At 40.6% G+C, this 15,379-nt stretch overlaps 1 protein-coding gene across 9 annotated transcripts in view; it reads left to right on the forward strand.

Annotated features, from left to right (window-relative positions):
• The window catches only part of AMBRA1 (autophagy and beclin 1 regulator 1), a 175,907-nt gene that overhangs the window by 13,638 nt on the left and 146,890 nt on the right, over positions 1 to 15,379 (forward strand). Inside the window, exon 1 of one of the 9 annotated variants that reach the window (XM_079928477.1) lies at positions 4,754 to 4,773. The exons of the other annotated variants lie outside the window; for them this stretch is intronic. The gene's annotated coding sequence lies outside the window, so the exon portion shown is untranslated. Of the gene's footprint in view, positions 1 to 4,753; positions 4,774 to 15,379 lie in introns of those variants that run through there. 9 annotated transcript variants of the gene reach the window in all.

Genomic DNA, 15,379 nt, shown 5'->3' on the forward strand with positions numbered 1-15,379 from the left:
CTATGGCTTCAGTATGTGGGAGAATTATCCCCCCTTGCAGTTTTCTGCTGAAAAGAAATCATTTAGCATTTCTTCTTCCATGGGCCCCCGGGATGGTTCCATGGAGGAGGCAGAGAGGGGGATGGGATCCTCAAAGAGCTGCTGAAGAACTTGCATTTTTGCAGATCTCTTTAGAATGCTATTTGTATATTGTGCTCTCACTGAATGCACCTGGCTCAGCTGTGGCACATTAGCACGGTAAACATTTGTCAGATTTGCCCCAGTCAGAAAATTTTCTATACCTGCCATCCTACTTGGCACTTAAATTTTTTTTTTTTTTTTAGCTCTCTATGATATAGTGATGATAGGTGAAGAAGATAGGCTGCAGGGTAATGTGTAGTATGTATGATCCCATTTTGATACAATAAACAAAAAGTATTAAATGCATGCCTGTTTGTATGAGCAGTGAGTTTGCATGGTTATCTCAAGAGGGAGGGAATGGAATGGGTAGGGAAAGAGATTGACCACAGACTACTGTTTTACTTGTTACAAGAGGCATGTGTTGCCTTCATTTCTGATTAAACTTTTTGTTTACAGGTTATTGTAGGTTTACGTGCAGTTGTAAGAAATAATAGTGACATAGATTCTGTGTGTCCTTTACCCAGTTTCCCCCAATGGTAACATCTTACAGAACCATAGAATACTGTCACAACCTGGGTATTGCCATTGACACAGTCAAGATACAGAACATTTCCATCCCACAGGATCTCTCCTGATGCCATTTTATAGCCACTGCTGCTCCCCCCCGCACCAAATCATAATGATCTGATAGTGCAGTGGATAAAGTTGCAATAAAGTTTTTGTGCAGATGATCAAGGGAAGATACCCCCTGGGGAAGATGGCCCATCTCCCACTCCCCCGGCCCTATCTGTCCCTGGCAACCTGTTATTTCAAGAATGTTATGTGGGACTTCCCTGGTGGTGCAGCAGTTAAGAATCTGCCGGCCATTGCAGGGGACATGGGTTCGATCCCTTGTCCGGGAAGATCCCACATGCTGCGGAGCAGCTAAGCCCATGCGCCACAATGACTGAGCCTGCGCTCTAGAGCCCGGGAGCCACAACTACTGAGCCACATGCCACAACTACTGAAGCCCACGTGCCTAGAGCCCGTGCTCTGCAACAAGAGAAGCCACCACAGTGAGAAGCCCACGCACTGCAATAGAGTAGTCCCCGCTCGCTGCAACAAGAGAAAGCCCACATGCAGCAACGAAGACCCAGCGCAGCCAAAAATAAAATTAATTTTTTAAAAAAGAATGTTATGTGAATAAAATCATATAGTGTGTAACTTTTTTTTTTTCTCTTAATTAAAGAAAATTTTTTTTTGCCTGCGCTGCTGGTTATGCGATCTTAGTTCCCCGACCAAGGATTGAACCCAGCCCAGGCAGTGAAAGTGCTGAGTGCGAAACACTGGACCGCCAGGGAATTCCCAGCATGTAACCTTTTGGATTGGCCTTTTTCAATCAGTGTAATTCCCTGTAGAGTCATCTAAATTGCATGAATCAATAGTGCTCCTTTCTTTTCTTTCTTAATATTTATGTACTTATTTATTTATTTGGCTGTGTCGGTCTTTAGTTGCAGCATGCAGGATCTAGTTCCCTGACCAGGGATGGAACCTGGGCCCCCTGCATTGAGAGTGCAGAGTCTTAACCGCTGGAACACCAGAGAGGTCCCAGTGCCCCTTTCTTTTTAATTGCTGAGTAGTATTCCATGGTTTGGATATACTTCAGTTTGTTTAATCACTTGCCCATTGAAGAACATCTGAGTTTTTTCCCAGTTCTTGACTATTACTGATAGAGATGCTGTGGACATTTGTGTACCTTTTTTTGTGCAAACATGCGTTCTCTGGGATAAATGATGTATGGTATATGTTGCTTTTTTCTTTTGGCTATGCTGTGCCACATGTGGGATCTTGGTTCCCCAATCAGGGATTGAGCCCGTGCCCCCTGCATTCGGAGCTTGGAGTCTTAACCACTGGACCGCCAGGGAAATTCCTGTACTGCTCCCCCCACCCCACTTTATTGATTGATTGATTGATTGATTGGCTGTATTGGGTCTTAGTTGCGGCACGCGGGACCTTCGTTAAGACATGTGGGATCTTTTTGGTCATTGTGGCGCATGGGCTCTTCGTTGCAGCATGAGAGCTTCTCTCTAGTTGTGGAGTGCGGGTTTTCTCTCTCTAGTTGTAGCACATGGGCTCTGTAGTTGTGGCGTGCAGGCACCAGAGCGCGTGGGCTCTGTAGTTTGCAGCACGTGGGCTATCTCGTTGAGGTGTGCGAGCTCAGTAGTTTGGCGCGAGGGCTTAGTTGCCCTGCGGCCTGTGGGATCTTAGTTCCCCAACTGACTGGAGATCGAACCCGCGTCCCCTGCATTGCAGGACGAATTCTTTACCACTGAACCACCAGGGAAGTCCCTGTATTGCTTTTTTAAATTAAAAAAAAAAAAAAGGAAAAAAATTAGAGGTAAAACAACTTATATGATTGCCTTTCAAAGTACATATTCAAACCCTGCATTCTTGGTGTACATAACTTATTTATGTTGATTTCTGGTGTTTTGCTCTAGCAACAAGGCAATAATAATAACGCTGTAGTTTTCCTTGTTTCTTTCAACTGATGATCTGTGTATTTATTACACTCACAGCCTACCTGGAGGCAAGTAATGGTTAGTGCTGGTGTGGTTAACTCCTTTATAGATAGGGAGGTTGAGGCATGGGTATTGTGGAATTTGCCTAAGGTTACAACACTGTGTTCTGACTCAGATTTATTCAGATTTATTCCTTCTCTTTCTGTCTCCTGAATTAACTCTTTGTAATTTTGACCTAGGTGTGAGGACACGAAAAGGATTTTTTTCTGTATCTGAGGTTTAGTGCTTGTTCTGTAGAAACAATATAGAGTAGTGGTTAGAGTATGCACTTTGGCATCTGATTTTTTCTTTTTTCTTAAGTCTTTATTGAATTTGTTACAATATTGCTTCTGTTTTATGTTTTGGTTTTTTGGCCCTGAGGCATGTGGGATCTTAACTCCCTGACCAGGGATCGAACCCACTCCCCCTGCATTGGAGGTCAAGTCTTAACCACTAGACTGCCAGGGAAGTCCCATCTGATTTGATTTTGAATCTCTCCTCCACATGGACAAATCATTTAACCTCTCTAAGCCTCAGTTTTGTGATTTGTAAATGGGGATAATGATAGTACTTATCTTCATAGTGTTGCTGTGAGAAGTAAATAAGATGTGTGGAAAAGTGCTTAGCACTGTCAGGTGTGTAGCACATATTCAGTGAATGTTCGATAAAAGTATTGCTTTAAATATATGTGTTATACTCTGCCACTGGGCTTGTCTTTATCAGTTGGTGGATGATTGGATAAATATTGGGATCTTACTGCCATGTACTTGTAAGGCTTTAAGATTGCTGTAACTTTTGAGATAAGAATACTTTCTTTTAATGCTATTTCAAATTTAGTCTTATATATACTTATTTAAAAATAGGAAGTGATAGGGCTTCCCTGGTGGCGCAGTGGTTGGGGGTCCGCCTGCCGATGCAGGGGACGCGGGTTCGTGCCCCGGTCTGGGAGGATCCCGTGTGCCGCAGAGCGGCTGGGCCCGTGAGCCATGGCCGCTGGGCCTGCGCGTCCGGAGCCTGTGCTCCACGGCGGGAGACAGCGGTGAGAGGCCCGCATACCGCAAAAAAAAAAAAAAAATAGGAAGTGATGTTGGATTATATTTATTATAGTATTAGTTTGTATGAAAATATTTTAAAGTTTCTCCTGAGTTATTCATATTTTCTCAGGCTCATAGTAATAGAAAACTAGAAAGTGATTCTGAACTGTTGATTTCCTTCCTTTAATCTGTCCCCCCCAAAAACATTACTTTTCATATTTTCTTCCTAACATTTATCAGTACTTGAAAGTGTCATCATTTTTTAAATTACATAAATAATCACATAAGCTCCTTGAGGGCAGGTATTTCTCATTTGCTGTAGTATCCTCAGTGCCTAGAATAGTGCTGAGTACATAGATACTCAGTAAACACTTGCTGGCTGTCTGTTATTGCTTCTGCATCTTTCCAGTCCCCCTTAAGTGTTTTTTATTTGGGAAGTAGGGAAAATACCATCCAACTTCTAGTCAGAGCTTAAAATGAGTAGGTTCTTAAAATCCAGTGCCTTATTTTGATTGGCTGAGAAATGTGATTGGCAAGGTAGAAGGGCATCTGGACCTTTTAGCATAAGAGCTCTGCATTTAATAATTTGACTTCTCCTTTTCCTGAAGCCTTGAGGGAAATTTTTCCTTTCCGTATTCTAGTCAGCCAAGAACCTGACCTGGGCTGACTCTAACATTGGAGAACACTGAACACAGTATCTGCTGAGCCAAGGACTGAGAGTCAAGCTCTGATACTATCTGAAGGAAAAGCCTGAATTCAAATCCTGCTTTGCCTACTGACTCATCTTGCAAACCTAGATGAATTTCTTAACCACTTCCAGGTTTAAATGTTCTTATTTGTCTGGTGAGTAATCTTACCTGTCTGGGCTTGTGAGGATACCTGGCTTAATGTTCTCAAAGCTTTTTACAGTACTGTTGCTGTGGCTCCAGGAGTTTCCAGGAACTACTGGGGGCAGTGTGGTACTCCAGGGAGGAGAGCTGGACTCTTTTTCCCAAAGACTACGCAGAAAACAGAAAGATGTGATCCTTCGTGATTTGAAATCGGCTCTACTTCAGCCTCCTAATGTTGTTGGTGGATGAAAGGTATGTTGTTGCCAAAGCCATTAGGCCTGTTTGCCTGAGGCAGCTGGGGTCAGTTCCCATTTCTGGGGTTAAGCTGTTTTTGTTTCTGTGAAATTTCTTCCATCAAAAGATACTCTTTTTTCTTTCTTTCTTTCTTTTTTGCTTGCTAGTAGGAAATCTCTTGCCATTTTTGTGCACTTAGCAGTAGCCTTCCTGGTCCTGATTCTGTTGACAGCTTGAGACTCAAAAATTGAGCTTCAATTTCTTTTTGGTTCAGTGGTTTCCTCTGTGTTCTTCCTTGAGTTTTCAGGGGTTCTCAGCTCACTGTTTTCCCCAGAAGAGTTTGCAGGTGAAGCTTCGTTTCTTTTCTCTTCATTCTTCTGAGGTAAGTGAGAGTAAGGAAGATTGTCAGTCTCAAATTTGGGTCTTACAGCTTTCTGTTTCTAGCTTTGATCATAGGAGCGTAAACTTTACTATGTTGCAGACATTAGGTTATATCATTGTGAGTTACTTTAGGAAGCCGTAGTCAGCAAAATCTATAGCAGAAAAGCTGGTGTTTTTTTCTCCCCTTCATTATAATAACAGTCACTAGAATTGTTTAGTTTTATATGTTCAAAGCATTTTGGAAAGTTGTTAGCTTATTTGTGATATACCCTGTAGTGGTCTTCCTTACACAGAGTTTATATATAAAAAACGCCCTGGGGAGTGTATGAGAAAAAGATAGATATGAGAAAAAGAGGTTACATTGCTTGTTTATCTCTTGGTAAATTTGGGCTGACAACCTTTTACAGGTACTTGATTCACTATTGTCTCTTAGCCTAACTTTCTAGAGGCAGACCAGTTGTATTTTAGAGTATTTATAATTCTGAACATAAATGCTGTGCATGTCTACAGTACAGGTGCAGGTTCTATTAACATTTTATTTCTGGTCTTTGGCTGCTTATAAAGGGGCTGTGTATAATTTTGATTGTATAGGTCTTGATTCCATCCAATTATTTGCTTTTAGTTCGTCGGGTGATTAATTAGAGGTACTCTCTGATTCTGCTTCATAGCCACTGTAGTTTCCTTTGCACTTTCTCTTAGAGCTGCATGTGCCGGACTTCTTTGTGTGAAGTCCCATTTATTGTTTATTCTGATTACTGTTTGTTCCTAACTTGGCTTTTACTTAGAAAAGTTGTAATCCTGCCTTGAACTTTTTGCGACTCGTAAGATACTCCAAGGATATTATTCCTTTAAGGTAGAAAGAGAGGGTGTTATTACTTTCAGTTTTTATATGTAGAGTGTGATTTGTTCAAGATTATATAACACCTCAGTGGTAGGAATCAGTCATTGAAGCTTCTTACCTATTAGTCTTATCTTTCCCCATTAAATCACATCACTTTTATATCCAGCACTCTCAAGCTCAGAAGATACAATATCCCATATTCCCAACCTTGCTCTCAGAAAATCCACTGCTTCTGTATTTTGTTCTAAATATGCTGTGTTTCAAATATGAGTATAAAGAAGCATTGTTATATGAGTATAAAAAGTACAAAAGACTCCTGTCATCTCTGTATATGTATTTTTTTAGGTTTAGCCCCCCCTCCCCCTTAGTAGTGGTAGGGATGGATTTGCCCTGTTCATATTCTGTTGCCTGGCCTTGTCTTGATTAATGACATGTACATAATGAAATGACTTGTTGAGATTAGTTAATGGTACAAAGTTTTCTCTTTTTGGAGATATTTGACTCGTAGAAATTGAATTTATGACCTCGAACCAACAGCACTACCTATAACTAACCACTTTTTTTTCACCTAGGTGTTGCTATTTATGAGAGTTTGGTGTTTGTTTTGGGCTTTCCTCACAGTTGGATATAAATACACACACATATTCATTCTCTTCTATGTTAGGCACTAAAGTAGGTACTGGACTAGGACAGACATGATTTTTGCCCTCACAGAGCTTATAGTCTAGTGAGGAAGATAGAGTCCTAACAAGGCATTACGTACACTGGGTATTAGGTAGTAGTGTTTTAGTTATCTGTTGCTGTACAGAAACCACCTCTGATGTGTGTTTTTTTTTTCCAAAACTGGCAAGCATTTCTCCAATTCTCAGCAGACACTGACCAGGTGTCCGACAAATTTAACTCAGTTCTGACGCTCTCTACCTGGATATAGCATCTGATCCCACAGGTTTAAGGGCTCAGTCCCAAAAAACTGCACCCCCTCAACTTTAGACGCTGATTGCAAGTCCAGGTTGTAACCTGTGCTTCTGATTGATGGGCTATAGGTGGTAGGTTCCCACAACCCCCTTTTTGGGTTGGACTAATTTGATAGAGTGGCTCACAGAACTCAAATATTTACTTATATTTACCAGTTTATTATAAAGGATTCAGATGAACAGCCAGATGAAGAAGTACATAGGGCAAGATCTGGAAGAGTCCCAAGCACAGGAGCCTCTGTCCCTGTGGAACTGGGGTGCATCACCCTCCTGGGCTGTGAATGTGTTCACCAGCCTGGAAACTCATCAGATCTTGTACAGTAGTATGTATGTATGTATGTATGTGTGTGTGTATGTATTTTTTATATCCATTTGTTTACTCATTTGGTTGCACTGGGTCTCAGTTGCGGGAGGTGGGCTCCTTAGTTGTGGCTCGCCAGCTCCTTAGTTGCGGCATGCGGGCTCCTTAGTCGTGGCATGCAAACTCTTAGTTGTGGCATGCATGTGGTATCTAGTTCCCCGAGCAGGGATTGAACCCGGGTCCCCTGCACTGGGAGCGAGGAGTCCCAACCACTGCGCTACCAGGGAAGTCCCTTCAATAGTTTTTATAGCGCTTAATCTGCAGGCCCATCTATCCCCTTTCCTGTCCCAGAGGTCAGTGGGTGAGACTGAAAGTTCCAATCTTCTAATCACTTGGTCTTTCTGGTGACCAGCCCCATCCTGAGGCTTTCTAGGGGTACCTCCCTAAGTCACCTGTTAGCATAAGTTTAAAAGAGACTCCTTATGAATGACAAAAGACTTCTATCACTCAAGAAATTTCAAGGGTTTTAGGAGCTCTGTGCCAAAAATGGGGACTAAGACCAAATATGTATTTCTTATTATAAATCACAGTATCACACCACCTCCATATTTGTGGCTTGAGACAATGATGTGTTTCTCACGATCCTGTGGGTTAGGAATTTGGGCAGGGTTTGTCTGGTTCGTTCTTCTGCCCTGTGTCGCATCAGTTGGGGTCACTCATTTGTCTGCTTTCAGCTGGTGGCTGGCCTGGGTTAGACAGGGCATCAGGGTTTCAACTCATTGGTCTGGCACCTTCAATGTGGCCTCTCCTAGTAGTGTCTTATCATCCAGGTCTCTCTATATGGTCTCTGTCTCCAGTGGGACATCCTGAATTTCCTTGCAGCCTGGTGGTTGGCTTCCAAGAGTGAAAGTGGATGCTGTCAGTCGTGGAACTGGCACATTATCGCTTCTGCCATATTCTGTGGTCAGAGCAAGTCACAGGGTCAGCCCAGATTCAGGGAGAGAAAAATATGTTCTTATCTCTTGATGGGCAGAGCAGCATGGGAGTAGGGTAGAAGGAATTGATGGAGACTGTCCTTGGAGAGAACCTATCACAGACAGGTAGACTAAGTTAGTTGTGGAGAATCCTAACTCTAGTAATGCACGGAGGTCACTAGCATATGTGTCTGCCATGTGGATGAGAAAGGGCTGGTATGAGGCTCTACATTGAAGACTCCCCTTTTTCTTTCCTCAGGTGTGTTGATGTCATATTTCATGTTTGACAAAGGGGTATGCACAGACATGACAGAGTATGTTCAGTTACATTCTTTGTTGACCGTGTTTTTTGAGATTTATGTTCTATCCTGGTTGCCATACAAAAGTAAATTCCTGTGGCATCTATCTCTGTTTCCTAATAGGTAATTTTTTTATTTGGATGGAGTTGGTAGGTTTGTAGGGTAAACACATAGTAGCTGAATTTCATGATATAGTCTTATTTGGCACTTTATCAAATTCAGAGTATTTATGGTCAAAGGTTTTGAAGTCCCCTTTTCTCGCAAAAACTATGTAAATAAGTTGCTGTAAAGGAAGGAATGAGAATTTTTTTCATTTTTCCTCAGCATTTTTTTTTTCTGGCCGCACCGTGGGGCTTGTGGGATCTTAGATCCCCCACCAGGGATTGAACCCATGCCCTTGGCAGTGAAAGCGCAGGGTCCTAACCACTGGACTGCCAGGGAATTCCCCTCAGCATCATTCTTTAATTTCTTGACCTTTGAGGAAATGAACATTAAAAATAGAAAGCAAGCTGATATCCAGTTGATATGGTAAGACAGTGAAACATTGATTGAGGCCTAATACATGTGAGACTAGTACATGAAATAGGGGAGAGACCACATAGGAGAATTTATCTCAGGCATTAGGGAGTTTTCTGTTGTAATGAAGTATGTAGACTCTGGAGCCAGACTGCCTGGGTTTGGATTCTGAATCCAGCACCGACAGTGTGACTTGTTCTCTTAGGGCCTTATGTACCTGAGGATTGTAAATGAGTTACTTTATGTAAAGTGCTAAGAACAATGGGAATGAAAAGGATTATGAAAGTGTTAGTTATTATTATTTTAACCATTATCTCGAGATTTTATTATTTTTTTAAAGGTTACAGTGGTAAGATTTTTTTTTTTTTTATATGAAATGGTTTGGAGACCTTTGCAGTGGACAGTCTCATTTTGCCTAGAAGAATTTGTCTTTAATTAGTCTGATTGTTTATAGGACTTTGTGGCCTTAAATATTTTTTTCTCATTAGATTCTGTAATTCTTCATTATAGAATGAAGGTATTATTTTGGTACAAGCACTGGAATTATATAGTAGCAAGCACTTTTCATTTGGTAAGTCTTTTAATCCCTGTGGTAATCCTATCATATACATACTATCTTTTACAATGATGAAACTGGAGTACAGGGAGGTTAAGTAACTGTTCCAAGAAACCTTCATGTACCAAGAAACCTTCATGTACCAAGAAAATGACAGAGCTGGGATTCAATTGCCAGTCTGATTTCAGGACCCATATATCACTATACTATACTATCTCTTATTTAGAAATTATGGATGAAAAAATTAAACAAACATTACTTAAAGTTTCTCTATCTGGACTTAAACCACAATTAGCAGTTTGGTATATCCTAGGATATCCCTTAGTACTCTGCATACAGTAGATACACCACTCAGGTAATAGTTGAAGTTCTTATGCTTCCAGGTGTGTTTGCTTTCAGAGTTTGTTACCTGATAACAGTTCTAGATTTGTGATGCTTTGCCCCAAATTCCCTGCTCCCCTCCAAGTTCAGTCTACTCTAGGAGTCAGGCAAGAGCTATATAGAGGCAGGGATGGTTGCTGCTGTGGTGCTTACATTTTTGGACTTGGATCATATATGGTGTCATTTGAAGTGTCCTGAAATGCCCTGTAGAAAGTCCTATTAATGAAAACCGAGCTGCCAGTTGTAGAAAACCCTGTGTATTTCCACCCACATGGAGTTTCTAAAGAGTACTGGGCCACTTTTAGGCCTCTAATTAAAGGCCTGACATTTTGTAGTTAATTTTCCAGTTGTTGGGAGAACTCTACTTATGCAGGTGATCCTAGGTTTAGTATTTAAAGGTTTTTTTTTTTTTTTCTTTTAAAGAGTTAACCCTCAGGACTTCCCTGGCGGTCTATCAGTTAAGACTCCGTGCTTCTAGTACAGGGGGAGCAGGTTTGATCCCTGGTTGGGGAACTAAGATCCCGCATGCCACGTAGTGCGGCCAAACAAAGAAAAAGCAAAAACAACAAAAAAAGAGTTAACCTTGGGTTGAATCCTGTATGTTATTTTGGGATATATGTTGGTATTACATGGCTGATTTGACTCTTAGACTTTGCCTACATGGGCATAGTGAAGTGAAGAGAGATGCAGTTACTCAAATAAATGAGATCATTGGACTGCATTTTAACAGTGCTTCCAGGCCTAATAACTTTCTGATTCATACCCCTGGAATGCTATTGGTAGGGAGGATTTGGGGTGTGAATTATTAGCCAGGTTTTCCAGATATAGCTCTAAGTTGTTGGTTCTGTTTTTTAATTCACTTTTTATGTAGAGGTAGCCCAAATCTCATTTAATTATTTTTGCTACACAAATGAGTGCGGTACTTTCCCTGAGTACTTTTTATTTTGTTGTCTGGTAACAGCCTTTGAAATGTTTCTTAGGAATCTGCTACTCTTGGAAATCGTGGCATCTCAGGTCTCAGAGGTTTTAATTGGCCATATTGTTTGGTGAGGGAAACCGTGGTGAACCCCAAAGAGGATTCAATAATAATGACAACAATAACAGCAGTGGTCTTAATGCTCCACCACACTTTTCTTATTGGAGCCTCACAACAACTTGATGAGGCAGATATTGCAATTCCTATTTACAAAGGGGGCAGAAAAGTCTCAAAGAGGTTAAATAACTTGTCCAAAGTCATATTGCTTGAAGCTGGAGTGAAATTGCTAGCATAAGGTGATCAAATTGCAAGGAGAACCTGTAAGTCTGACTTTAGTTTCCACTGGGCTGTGCATAATCTCTAGGTGACTTTTATTAGTGCTCGTTAAATATAATTTTGTCCTAGAATTAAGCAGAGAAAACCTTCCAAGGTGGTTATCTTCCCATCTCTTTAGAGTGATCATCATATTATGGGGGGTGGTGGTTAGAAATGGGGTGGAATAACAAATAATATTTGTGTTATGTACATATCCCAGTCGTGCCCTTTTGGTTGTACGTGCACGAGGCTTTTGGTGATTGAGGATTGATTCCGGGGGCCTGTGAAATGGTATCACAAAGACTCTTCTTGGCACCCTTTGTCCCGACCTGGTTTAAGGGACAGATTGGGAAACTTGTTTCTTCCTCCTTTTTAAAAAGAGAAATGAAAAACACACTTGACTGGCACTTCCTCCTCAGCAACAGGCCTGCCTGACTGCAGTTTGATTTAGCTCCTTTTGTTCTTTATGGAGAACAAAGTGAAATTTCTTCTCAGGTGGCTGTAAGGAGTGTATCAGGAGAAGGCCCCTTATCCTTTTAAAGAAACAGAGCAAATATTTTTTCTTCAGACAAAAGAGAGACTGTGCAGTTGTTTTAGTTCCTTTGACTTCTTGCCATCAGTCAGACTTTCTCTTGTTTGAACTGTTGGTGTGTTTAGGTCTCTGGGAATTGGTAGACAAGCTCTTCAGTAATCCTGAGCTTTAGTTTTTGAATTTTCTTGATAACTGGTATTTGTAGCAGCTCTTCCCTCGTCTTTCTGATTCCTGTAGGAACTTCAGACTGCATCACAGTTTTCTGAATCATCCAATGTTTGTGACCTATATTTTCTTCCTCTTGAGTTACACGATGTCAGAAGGTCAGACTTTTTTTTAGGAATTGGACTGCTGCTGTGTTCACCACATGTTATAAGATTATAAATGGTTTAAAAGTACTTTTAATGTTGCACTATAGGGCAAGGAACCCTCAAAACTCATTTCTGCTGAAATTCTCTATATTAGGTAAAAGAATGATTGGCTCTAAAAAAATTATAAGCTCAGTTAAGGTTTAAGGTGAATGGATGGGAACTGTATTTCAGATTTGTGGCAGTTTCACTTCCAGACTTTTGGTCTTTAAACCATGAGTTATCAGGGTCACCAAGGAGATTATTTCTTTCCAGTTAGTTCATCCTTAGTTTATGCAGGAGGTTGGCCTGCACTGTGTTGACATATTCATTGTGTACATAGTATTTATATTGTAGCTACTGGGGGATGAGAGCTGTACTACAAGGATACAGGCTAGAGTGTTCCTCAATCAATCCTTAGGGAACTTTGTGCTGTATGCGACTAGGAACTTGGAATTATGTTTTTCTGTAGAATCTTTCTCGCTTTTTAAATTTTAACATTCAGGGAGAAAACTCATTTCAGCATAGGCGATAAGTATTTTTCCTTCTGTATTTGGATGCATCTAGTTGTGTACTTTTTAGATTGCAGCCTTTCGTGAAGTGTAAAGAGCTGATTATTGTTTGACTTTTTACAATAAGCATTTATTACTTCTTAAATTAAAAAAATGAAAAGAACACTGCCTTTTCTGTTGATTGTCACCTATAATTCTGCCACCCAAAGAGAACCATGGTTAAAACTTTTTATATTTCTCTTCTGTCATTGTTTTTTTTTATGATTTTAAAAATTTTATTTATTTATTTTTGGCTGCATTGGGTCTTCGTTGCTGCGCGTGGGCTTTCTCTAGTTGCGGTGAGTGGGGGCTACTCTTCGTTGTGGTGTGTGGGCTTCTCATTGCGGTGGCTTCTCTTGTTGTGGAGCATGGGCTCTAGGCGCACGGGCTTCAGTAGTTGTGGCATGTGGGCTCAGTAGTTGTGGCTCACGGGCTCTAGAGCGCAGACTCAGTAGTTGTGACACATGGGCTTGGTTGCTCCGCAGCATGTTGGATCTTCCCAAACCAGGGCTTGAACCCGTGTCCCCTGCATTGGCAGGTGGATTATTAATCGCTGTGCCACCAGGGAAGTGCCTCTATCATTATTCGTAAAGATTAAAAAAAAATAAAATTTGGATCATACTGTATATATAATTTTCTATTCTGCTTTTTTCACGTAACATGTATTTTTTCACATTATTAAATATTTTAAAAATAAATTTTGAATAGGTAATTTCAAAAATAAAAATGACATAAAACAAAAACACTGAGAAGTCTAGCTTCTGTCTTTGTCTCCATTTACCTTGTCCCTTCAGTTCCTAATAAGTGACCATTAATTTCTCCTCTTTTTCAAAAGTTAGCCTTACTATATATGTTGTTTTGCTCCTTGCTTTTTCCTCCTCTGAACAATGTATCTTGGAGATCTCTTGCTGTTAGTACCCATAGAATTTTCCTTACGGTAGATTAGTCATTTAGTCCCCTTTAGAGACTTGGGTTGTGCCCAATTTTTGCTATTACAAACAATAAGAAGTAGTAATTAAAGGGAAAAAAATTAAGCATTTACTCTGCTTCAGTTATTAAGGGAAAGTTCTTTCCAGAAGAATGCCAGCTAATAAATGTAGAAATAATGATGGAATTGGAAAATCAACGTATTCCAGCCCCCAAATGAAATAATTTAAAAAGGAATCATCAGTGACTGCTAAATGATTAAGCAAAAGGTTGAAGAGGAACAGCATATTCACATGGTGCCGAACGTTAGCCACAGATCAGTAGTTGTAAAGGGGGAAATATACCTTTATAAAGAGAGCTCTGGCTGTTACAGACTCAACCAAGTGATCATGTTTTGCCAGATGATCATGTAATTTACCAGGTCTCACTAAATGGAACAGTCTGAGAATATGATGTGCTGCATTATGAGATGAGGTACATAGGCAGCATCACCTGAGAAGCATTTTTGCCCAAGCCTCTTAACCTAAATCTAGTCAGTGTTTACAGGAAGTATTAGGGATAGAGATGCAAGTTAAATGGCACTGTGAGGAAATAATCAGACAAAACTAGGATGTAACTGTCAACTGCAAGTCAACAAGTCAACTCTCCTGGTCTTTTTAAAAAGCTTGTGTTGTAAACAACCAAACAAGCATAAACAGAACCAACCAAAATAAAACTTGGAGGCCATTCTAGAGTAAAAGAGACTAAAGAGACATAACATCCAAATTCGTTGCTTGAACCTTGATTGGGTTCTGGATTTTTTTTTTTTTTTTTTTTGCGGTACACGGGCCTCTCACCGTTGTGGCCTCTCCCGTTGTGGAGCACAGGCTCTGGACGCGCAGGCTCGGCGGCCATGGCTCACGGGCCCAGCCGCTCCACGGCATGTGGGATCTTCGCGGACCGGGGCACGAACCCGTGTCCCCTGCATCGGCAGGCGGACTCTCAACCACTGCGCCACCAGGGAAGCCCTGGATTTTTTTTTAAGACACTTTTTGGTGTATTTGGTGTATTAAAGGCACAAATGATAATGCGTGTGATAATGGTATTGTGGTTATGAAGTTACATGTCTTCATTCTTAGATGCACAGTGAGGTATATAGGATTAGAGTATCTCAATGCCTGCTGAAATGGTTCGCAGGAAAATTAAAACAACCCTTATATATCTCTATCCATAGAGATAAATGAGGCAAATTTGACAATATATTAGCAATTCTTGAGTCTAAGTGGTGAGTAGTTGGTATTTATTCTACTGTTTTCAACTTTTCTGTATATTTGAATTTTTTCAAAATATAGTTGAAGAAACAGTGTTGCAATGAATGAGGTTTATATACGTATTCTTTTCAAATGTCATTTCATTGGGCTGCATATTCCATTGTTTGGAGGGACCACAATTCTTTAATTGTTGCACATGTGTATATTTTGCTGCTATTTGACATTTTAGTAGAATTTGTGTTTATTTTGTGACAGTTTTATACAGTTAAGGCTTGCAGTGGATGAGAAAAAGGAATTGAAATTTTTTCTTCTCTTTCCTCTGTCCTCTATTCTGGAACTTGAGTGGGGAAGAGAAAAGGAGAATGAGAAAGGTACCTCTAAGTGATTCTGTGCACTTGCTTTTAGGTAGGAGATAGAATTGAAGCTGCTGCATAAGAACCATACCTTAAGTAATAGCCTTTTAAAATCGGTTACGTGTCCTTTAGTTTGGAGGCTGCCCAAGT

Source organism: Stenella coeruleoalba (assembly GCF_951394435.1).
Source record: "Stenella coeruleoalba genome assembly, chromosome: 8".
NCBI lineage: Eukaryota > Metazoa > Chordata > Mammalia > Artiodactyla > Delphinidae > Stenella > Stenella coeruleoalba.